Source organism: Zerene cesonia, chromosome Z (assembly GCF_012273895.1).
Source record: "Zerene cesonia ecotype Mississippi chromosome Z, Zerene_cesonia_1.1, whole genome shotgun sequence".
Taxonomy (NCBI): Eukaryota; Metazoa; Arthropoda; class Insecta; order Lepidoptera; family Pieridae; genus Zerene; species Zerene cesonia.
Window position 1 is genome coordinate 6,741,684 of NC_052122.1, and position 11,095 is coordinate 6,752,778.

At 32.8% G+C, this 11,095-nt stretch overlaps 1 protein-coding gene across 3 annotated transcripts in view; it reads left to right on the forward strand.

The window, feature by feature from the left end:
* Positions 1-11,095, forward strand: part of LOC119835489 (roquin-1) — a 35,770-nt gene that overhangs the window by 5,993 nt on the left and 18,682 nt on the right. The window lies entirely within an intron of this gene.

An 11,095-nucleotide genomic window follows, 5' to 3' on the forward strand; every position in this document is an offset into this window, starting at 1 on the left:
TACAAAGGTAAGTTGCTGGCTGCGAATTTGCGAATTTTGTTTTTTTTTGCGAATGTTATTTTAATGCAATATGCTGTGTTTTCCCTTTATTACTACTACATTGAAATAGAATATTCCAGAAATGGATGTGCAACAAGTGTTGTTTGTCAATAAAAAAAGGGTGAATTGTTGTTTTAAATGAAGTTTCGTCGCGTTTTAAGAAATGAATATGTTGAATATATAAAATTTTATGCTATTGTGTGTATTGATTTTTACGATATTGCCTAATGTCGTCATAAGGAAAGCAATTTTTTTTTTTTTAAATCTGCATAAGCTACTTATTACTTCTCTAATTAAATGAAAAATACATGAAAGCCATGCGAATTGATTATTTCTTCTGCTATTTTTATTCAACCTACTAGTTGCTCCCCCTGGGTCCGCCCTAGAAATCGTTTTTTTTTTTTGTATCTCTTCAAATTTATAACAGTTATTATTCTAATCCAATCCTCTGTACCAATATTAATTAAAATCTGTTCAGCCGTTTATTAATAATTATAAGCGGTGTAACTATCGCAGCTTTTTTTTTAATCGGTACTAGTAATTGATTGCAGAAGAGTTTTTTTTTGTTCGTTATAATGCGCTAATCTTAGGAACTGCTGAATTGATTGCGAAAAATCTTTCACCTTAGATATGTACGTGACCATTGGGCACTTTACGCTGTATATACATCACGGACAAAGCCGGAGTGAACCGCTAGTTACCTATAAAAGCTCAGTGCAACTTGTAAAATGATATTATGAGACGCAATTTGAAGCGGTGGTCCAAGTAATGAACGCTTTCATAGAATTTAAGTTTTGTTTATAGGTATATCTTTTACATTTGACTTGTTATATTATTACAAAGAAGTCAGATATCAGTCTATAAACCCAATGAAACTATTATTATAGTCAATTAAAAAAAATCTATACTAAATTTATAAATGCGATAGTATCTGTTCCTCTGTCTGTCTTTTTTTCACGTCTAAACTACTGAAAAGATTTGGATAAAGTTTGGTACTGAGATAGTTTGGGGCTCTATAAAACACATGGAAAAGAATCATAGCGTTATATTATGAAAAGCTAGTAAGATGTAATTTTCTCATGCAAATTCTTTTGTTAATTTTTTTTCTTAACAATGATGCGTCTGCGCAAGCGCATGATGTACGTTGAAATTAAATCAATACAAAATGTTAACTTTGATTTTAGTAGCGTATGGATTTAACTAACATGTTCATATATTTTTTATTTATTGTAATTCAATATTATATCATAATATTGAGTCATTTTAACTCCTTGTCTTCTTTACATGTAGTCTAATTATAACACCTGTTATCTGTTCCCCACAATTCAATAACATTATAGTTATTGAAATGTGGGGGGGGGGGGGGGGGATTCTTTATGCGATTGTGTAAAAGTGCAAAAGTGTGGATTTGAATGCATGCTTTCACCGATTTATGAGATTATAGAGATCTATCTTTAAAATATAATCTGGAAAATGAGATAGACCTTGATCATTGAGCGGTCGAAGTCGCCGGAATATTATATTTGTCTAATTTTGTTTTAACATTTCCAATTCTGAAATATAAATATTCCAATCGATCCGGTATACATAATAACATCGTATTTTCATTATCACGCTGGAATAATTGAAATTTCATTTTCCAATGATTACGGACGACGCGATGCGACTTTTTTTACGTGGTTTGATTACGGCGCCTAAAATCACTATCGGTCGGATGGGATCAGCATGCTTACCGAAGCTTTTACCGGTTACGCGATGTTAGTTTTATATGCAGCATTAAAAAGATTGGGAAGTTAACGTATTCTACTAATTTAAGAAAAAGCTCTGTTTAATTTGTGCATGCTGTGTTAACCTGTAATTATTTGTTACTTTTTCGCAAGAATATTTGTTATATTATTTATACTTAAACAACACTGTAAACAAATGTTGGTTGACCAAATAAATAAATAAATACTCTTCTTCGCCATACTTGGAATTGCCCGACTACGGAAATTGTCATGTCTAAAGATGTAGATTTTCTTGGCTTCGATTGGGTTTTGGTAAAAAACTGAAATGGCGGACTTTAGACACCTTTTTCTGTACCCGAGTTTAAGTTTCTTATATAACTGGTTATTAAGATTATATTTCTATATAAGGAATTCATTGACAGTTGCTCTTTCGGCAGATTCATCTGACCTTTGTGAAATTGGTGGAGGTTATCTATTAATGGTTTTGGTCTTTATTTTAGTCGGTCGTAGACTATGAAATCAATAACTTCGAAGCTACTCGATAGATTGACTTGTTATTGTTATTAGATAATTCATACACAATGGTCACAGTAAAATACCGGCGAAATGTTCCGAGACCTGCGATAATTGGCAGTAATCCGTTATATGGTCCTTTTTTATACAATTTAGGTTGTATTAAAAGGTTTTAAGTAAATTAAATAGATCATCTTTATATGTTATAGGGAATAAATATACCGTTAATGAACGTTTTCCTCTGATTATAACGTGACCGCGAAAATATGTTAATACTTCCGTAAAGTGGTATTAACCACTTTCAAGGGGTTTTTGGGTTTATATTATCGGATGACAGGGACAAACCGATTTGTTTCCACATTAAGGAGAACGTGCGAAACTGTAAGTCGTCAACAATATATTTTGAAAAAGTCGAATTTAGAAAACAATGTAGGTATGTTCAGGCCTTATAAGTGACGTTTGGGACTATTTCGTGTGTCATTGTAAAAAAAAAATCACAATTATCACATACTAGCTGTGCCCCGCAGTTTTACTCGCGTAAGTCGGTATCCCGTAGAAATATCGGGATGAAAAGGTGCCTCTATGTTATTCCAGTTGTCCAGCTGTCACCAAATTTCATTGCGATCGGTTCAGTAGTTTTTGCGTGAAAGAGCAGCTTTCAACTTTTTAAACTTTCGCATTTATAATATATTAGATTAGTAGGATTTAAAAACTCAAATGTAAATATTTTGTCTTTCGTATTTATTTATAGATATTTCAGTAGCTCCGTTCTAGTTTCGGTTGTTGCCACCCAGGGTGGAATACTTCAGTTTCATACACAAGAAATACACGAGCCAATCTTATTGTAAAACAATTTCCCTAGTTAAATATAGAAAGTAATAACAAATCTTACATATTTTTTTCTAAATTCTTTTGTTTTTCAATCGGTCGGTATCGGTTTAGAAAAGGAAAATTTACAGCCAAAACACCAGTATGTTTATTAATGGCTCATCCTAGATCCGCCCGTGTTACCGTTTTTCTGGGAAAATTTTAATAGTTATTATCCTAATCCGTAGAAACGAAGATAAATCCGACAAATTATTTTATTGAAATCCGTTCACGCTCAACGAAAAATTGAGTTATAAACGGGGTAACTAAAAGGACTTTTTATACATATTAATAATAATGATAATGATGATGGATACGTGATAAATTGAAGAAACAATAATAGATACAGTAAAAATATATTTAAAACTATATTGCAATATTAAGTACGTGGCAATAATACCAGACATAGGTTTCCTTTCATTTGGTTTATCGTGTTTGCCAGTGAGATATGCTTATAATTTACCGTAACGATGCAATAGAAGTACAGCGATTAAATTAAATTGATTTAAGTCAGTTGGATTCACGGTGTGTAAGCGAATTTTCGGAAATCTTTGAATGCAGTTTACTTTCTTTTTTATTGGTTAATGTTCATTGCTTATCTCATAAATGTAACTGTAAATTCTTGGGGGCCTGGTGACCCGTATCACAAGTATTCTATACTTATCTCGAGCACCAGTCTCTCACAAATGTTAGTAATAAGCCATAGATTTAACAATATATTGTACTGATAATCATTTGTGATGAGAAATAAATAAATATTAGAAAATTTTCTATCTACAGTATTAAATATAGATATTTGAACGTTTTTAACTATGAGCGGCGCGCCTGCCCTGCAGATTAAGCTCTTCTCATCTGATCTGTAGTTCGATCAAAGAGTTCCGTTTTAATACTATTATTACGTATAATTTTTCTTTTATTCGTGATGACTAAGATAATTACAATGGATTTGTAAGAAAAATGTACGTCTTGTTCAAATGTACAGTTTACCTAAATCGTATAAAATAATCCAGGTATCCCCATCTATTAATAATACAAAATTACCTTCAACTCCCGATATTGACCATCCGATCCGTTTTATTTTTTTTTAATTCTATCGAAATCCTACAGACCAAGATTTAAGAAACAAAATTAATAGTTTTAGTTCAAGTGGTAATAACTTAGCCTCCTTTTCGTGTTTTTATCTCGAAAAGGCTATGTAGGTATCTACGTAGTAATTGTTCCCTAAATTTTAAATTGTGAAGTGCAAACTGTCTCGAGAAACCTGATTTTTTTATTTCTACCATATAAATATGTTTTTATATAAAATGCAAATAGTGATCTAAAAATTGACCTGAGACCTGTCTATAGAACTTCAAAAATTCTTTTAACTATTTAAACCTTTAAATATAACCGAACAATTAGCCATTTCAAGACGATCTGTGCATATAAAATATTGAATACATTATGGCTCTGGCCTATACCGCAATAGTAAGGCATAGCGCTACCTATTAGAAAGCTCTCTATTTAGAAAAAAATAATAACTTTGTGAAACAAATTCGTTAAATTATTGTTATTTTTCCGACTCGATCGATAAACGCCCACGGGATTGGGCCGCTGGTGTCAGCGCTATGACCAATATTGTACTTTTTGTCATTACGTGATTAGACTTCTGAATAATTTAAATTTTTTTTTTTTTTGTGTTATATACGCCTATAGGTTAATGGGTCTAGATAACAAAGGGCTTATGTCAGTGTCTATTGCTCCCTTGTTATTGATTTTGTGCATTAAAAATAGACTATAAACAGCTGCAGCAGTGTTTTGGAGGACCCACACTGGGCTAACAGTGTGAAATATTAACCAGAAGATAATAATAAGTACGCGTAATACTGATTATTATCTTGTACGGAACCAACGTTCTGTTTGTATGTTTACTGTACGGTTGAGAAATAAACTTATTTTAATTAATAAAAAATATATATTTTTATTATAAGCTAACGGTTTGCCACGGCTTCACCTGTGGTACATTTTATCTCTTAATAAGAATTCTTGTGCCTTAACAAAAATGTAAAGAAAAAACCAATTGGTCGAGCCGTTCTCGAGTTTTACGCTTAGTAACATTTGTCAATTCATTTTTACATAAATAGAGATTAGCTGTTCATTCGGGCTGCACCTGCGTAGACGTTACTTATGCTTCGATAAAAATACATAAAGATTTACATCTAAAATTATATAGAGGCTGGATATGTATACAAAGTAACTTGATAATAATGACATAACTAACCAGCTCCGTCCGGTTTAGGCCGGGGTAAAATATAACATACCTAGCCTATAGTTTCACAAAATTGATGCATTAAATCGATCTTGTAGTTTACCATTACTTATAAAAACACAACTGTTACCGTTTTAAAAATTTTATATAGATACTAGCTTCCCGCCCGCGGCTTCGCTCGCCTCCGTATTGTCCTTACCTTTTAAACCTTCCCTGGACTTTTCAGAATGCACCAAAGCCATGATTATAAAAATCAGATCAGCAGTTCTCGACTTTTAGCGAGACTAACGAACAGCAATTGATTTTTATATATAAGAAGACGATGCAATCTCTGAAAGGCAATCCAAACTTTGAAGTACACCTTATTACAACTCTTGAAAATCATTTCACATAAAAACTAAAGTACCGAATATAACGAATGTTACGTTATATTACGAGTATTAGTAAAAAAGCATATACACGCATTCAAGAAAAATGTGTGCGCGTTTCAGTTTCAGTTGCGCGTCACGTTCAGGTTTACGAACGAAACTTTGACTGTCACTGAACTGACAGCTCCAATGGATCAATAATGGTTTATGGTTGAAGTGCACCGCAGCGAGCCGGGTGAAAATATTCAACATTGGCCGTTATTGAGTAATAAGTTGTGTAATAAACATACGCTAAGAACTTGTTGACGGTATAAATACATAAGAGACGTTGTTGTGTTTGCGCTTGGCGCCCAGCCGTCTCGCTGCGTATTAGACGTGGGTTGGCGCCATTTTGCCCCTGCACTTATTGATCGAAAGTGCGCATAAAGGCTTTCTTCAATTGAAATTTTAAATCCAGTATCATCGCAGTGCAGATCATCATGTGTAAGTGCTTAAATTAAGATTTTTAAATGTTTTTTTTTTTTTCTAATTAATTTTACATTTTTTTTTTCGTTTAGTAGCAAACTTGTAAAAATACAACTAATTTGCAGATAATTCGTATTTTTACAAGTAAGATTTACTAATTATCTGTGCTTCTGCTTTTTAATTCTAAATTTTTTTATTCGCATTAAGAATGCAAATAAATACCAAATTATATATAAAGAGCGATAGACCTTAACGGCCGTTTTCAAGATCCTATCGATCTATTGTTACGGTTACTAAAGTTAGACAAATCTATCCGTTTGGACTTGTATTTCAATATCCTATGATAGCCAATGCTTCCTATTTTATCTATCGTTAGATGGACGGATAGGCTACCAGAGATAGGACGGTCATACAAAACTTGCGTTTCAATAAAAGTTTCATGTTGCGTCCCGGCTTGCGTCGCTATCTCTAGTAACGTCTATAGCTTATCCGTCAATATCGGCCACAAATATGTATAGTAACTTTCATTTAGGAAAATAAAATAATAAATTTCAATAAAAGATTTTCCCTTACAAAATGTTTGCAATATTAGTGTAAATGAATGATTGATCACGATAAATGTAATTATTGAACACGAAAAAATAAATCCTGAAACATTTTCATATGAAACAGTTCATTACTACAAATACAATTAATAGACACATAAATTCGTTGAAATTTTGAATAAAAAAAAATGTTAATCACGACAATAAAAAAAAAACCTATAGATACACTCTGATTATAATACTACGCTATATGTTTTGTCAAAAAAGAGTTTTTTAAAAAAATTCCCTTCATCGAAAAAATTGGTTGATTATTTTGGCTAAATGTTATTGCATTTTTAATCCAGGAAAAGTTATACGTCGAAACATTGAACAGTTCCTAAAAATAAAATCCCAAGTATTTCATCCTACAAATTCAGTACTAATACAACAAAAGCTGTCTCATAAGTATATGGTCTGTGAATTGGCACTTAAATAAATATGTCGGCAGTTCACAAAGAGCAGAAACACCTTGATCCAAACATATTGAGGAGAGAGTGAAGTCAAGTGATGTATTTTATAAAGATACTTTTACTGGATAGATTTGGGATAGAACTTACCCCGGATCTTGTGCGTCAGCGCAGTCCCATTAAATGCAGGCGTCTTACCCTCAGTGCCAACTGTGAATATCATGTATAGAATAGTGCGCAATAACGAGCATTATGCAGCAATACTTACCAGATGAAAGCTGCGCTGGATGGCCTCGGAAATAGTGAGGTGCTGTCATTCTGATATCAACATAATCAAACCTATAGCCTATCGGACTTCTCTGGGTCGCCGATCAGTGTTGCCAGTGCAAACTTATACGCGGCCGTGAACATTAGATAAAAAAGCCGTTAGCCATTAGAAAAAAAGTGTTTATATGGAAAAAGACCAAAAGTAAGCCGCGTTTTTCCTTAAAAAATAAATTTTTATAAACATTCGCCAAATGGCGCTGTTTTTTGTTTAGTTAACGGTTATTAAACCGATTTTATACAAGGAAAGTTAACCGACGTTAAGATATGCACCTTTAAGCGAGACGCGTATGGAAAACTTCCGAACCAAAAACCCCGATGTATGTTAATGATTGGAAAAAAAAACCGTTTAAATTTTTTTATATTTATTATTCTCGGTACAAAATCTAGAATATTCTCTATAAACTCTTCTTCGTTTTTATTATATTTTTTATGTTTTTTGTCTTTAATTTTTTCCTACATTGTAGTGACGGGTTCAAATTTTCTGCAATTATTACTGTTACTTTTAATACATTTATTTTGACAATATTAGTCCGTTAATTGTGGAAGTTAATAATATTCTATTCATCTTCTTTGCTTTTATATTGTTCACAAAATTAAAAATTTGTTCTCAATTACTGTTCGATTGGAACGATGATAAAACATTGAGTGCGAATTAAGCAATGTTCTTGGAATCGGTTGTGGTTAAAATTTTATGCCAAAATTCATCGGTTTTCATTGCGGCAACTTCCAAATTCGAAAATTTATTAACATGAGATGAATTTCTCCATTCATCGTCAATTAGTTGGATCTGATTGCCATTCCTTACAATTCGCGTTAACTACGTTACTATTGGCAGAAGTGATGAAGGTAACTGAGCCCTTGTGTTCCTTTGGCGACAGGTATTTTAACATCGATAGTAAAGGATTGTCGAAATCATATCTTTAACGAATTTGAATGCAACCCTCTTCTATAACTAAGAATGATTTCGTCCTTCAGTACAACTCTCGAAGTTTTTTAGAATTTATTTAATTTCAGGCTTTTCTAATTGTTTCATAATTTAGCCAAGATAGGTACTTGGTATATGAAAGTTTGTATTCTCTGGCTGGGTTTTAACCAGCAGTGTTTGAGTAACGTAATCTCTAGACATAAAAGAATTTAAAATTTCCTATATAAGTCATCCGCAAACAATCGTCCAATTCTGTTATTTTTATTTCTTTGTTTTGAAAATATTCATTCAACTTAATGAATTTCGGCAATATTCACTGTGGAAACAATATAATGTAATGTAAAACTTATACATGAATGGGTCCTTTAAATCGTAGTTAAATCAATTCTGCCACAACCACTTTTTTGTCAATCCATTTATTGGTAAAAAAAGTTTAAGACTACTCTGTTGTTCTAAAATTCTTTCAACAACGCTCAGTAGTGCCAGCCAACAAGTTTGTGCCGGGTTTAGTTTAGTATCTTGTAATTTTAGCATTTACAAATATTTGAAATTCTATAAATTCCGCTTAACGCTTCCAACTATTCTCAAAAAACCCATAAATATTCCGCGCTACATCTTCACATCATCTCAGCAATATTTTGCGCGCTTCACTAGCACATAGGTGTACTGAGTGACATATGCATTTTATAATAGTAATGCCAGGTAAATTTTCTGCTAATCTACTGGCAACAGAGTTGTCCTGACCCATCTTAACATTGCACCCGTCCGATGCAAAACTAATCTAGCTTTCCACTGGTAAGTCTCGGGCACCAAACGTTTTAAGTATTTATTCATATGTTGCTTCACCAGCAGTACTGCGTGCTACAGCTACAAAATGGTTGCCTTCTTCGAACATGGGAGTTAAAATCTAAAGCGATGTATTTATAAATCATACCTTGAAATCATATAAAATCTTATAAGGATACACATTGATTTTTCTGAGCCAACGTCGGTAGACTCAGCCTGTCTTACAGCATTTTCGTCATCAGGTTTGCTCGGTTTCGAAAAGTAGCTCTTTAGGTCCTTGGTTTTTGACTTCACGCTTATGACTTTAATATGTTGCGCAGTCGTCACCTGACGACGAGAAGTAGATGTTTCGCATTTAAATTTGTGTCAAATATCTTACCAGATGCTTTGAATTCATTACCAGGTGCAATCCAAATTTTGAATAAATCTCTATTTTTCCATTCAGTCCTATATTGCTGAGAATAGTGTGTTATTTTTACCTAGTTAACTAATTTTTTATCTCGCACGTCTACCAATAGAAAATAGGGATACACTATTTCGTGTAGGAGAAAAGGGGAAATTCGATGTGTTTTCTACATAGAGAAATAAAGAGGAACGAAGACCATAAACATACCATAGATAACTTTACAATGTTGGCATTCGAAATTTGGATTCAGGGCTACTCCTATGTTCGACAATCGTATACGGTAATTGCCTTAGCATTGGCAACACTGCCGCCGATACACGCCGGTCGCTACGCAGACGTAGGAGTTGAGAGGGAAGGGGGTATAACGCCTGTCTTTGTTTTTTTTTTAAATTCTTTACCAAATCAATATCTTTTTTTGTAATTAGGTATATCCTTTAAGGGTGTGATAAATAATGAATTATAGTTTTTTCAAGTAATCTAACGGGAAATACTGACCAGATATAATTTACAATATTTAATACGGTTCGTTGTCAACATTCATAATATTTATTTCAAGTTTGAAATATTGGCGAAACTTTTTCTCAAATAGAATTGGAAAAATGCTAATTGTATGTTACCATCTGCAATTTGTCCTCACATTATATATATATATTGTTGTTTCGTTTATTGTCAATAAGCTTTAGAAGGAGATCGTCTAAGAGAAATATAAAGCAAACGGAACACGATTTATAAAAATCAAATAGGTACATTGTTGACGTTGCCGTCCAGTTGATAAGAGTGGTTTGTGTAGCGGACTGCTACGCCATTCCTTGCTGTTTACAGCTACGTCAAAGATTAGTGTGTATAAACATTGAATGTTTGACTTGTATTGTATTTTTATTTTTTTCCATTCTTATTCATACATACAGCTAAATAAAGAGCAAAAAACTTTATTTATAATTAAATGGCAAGTTTTTAGACTATTAAAAAAATTGCAACTGTCAAAACAAATTACACTGTCAATTTCAACTGAGACACGTTTAACTGACCGTGCCTGCGTAAATTAATTTACACGACAAGCGTTGACAAGGGGCCAGTGGTCACACACACATGCGTCACATGCTTGTAGTTGTGCAACCGATTCGTTTGTATGAAGCTTTGTAGAGGTTCCCTTTGTTTACTCATGTGACAAATATTGCAGGGACTACTAACTTTAATTACGCAATTACTATACTATAAGAAAAATTATATTCGACTATTATTTAAATATATATCACTTTAATTGTTTCAAAAACCTAATCCCAAACTACCAAACAATTATAATTAATAAAAAAATAATCGAAAATTCAGTAGAAATCCACTCACCGCCTGTTGCATGCGATATACTTAGTCTGGCCATAAATACTGTTACACTTAATTATAAAAAAATATTACATTTGAATTTCGAATCTGTC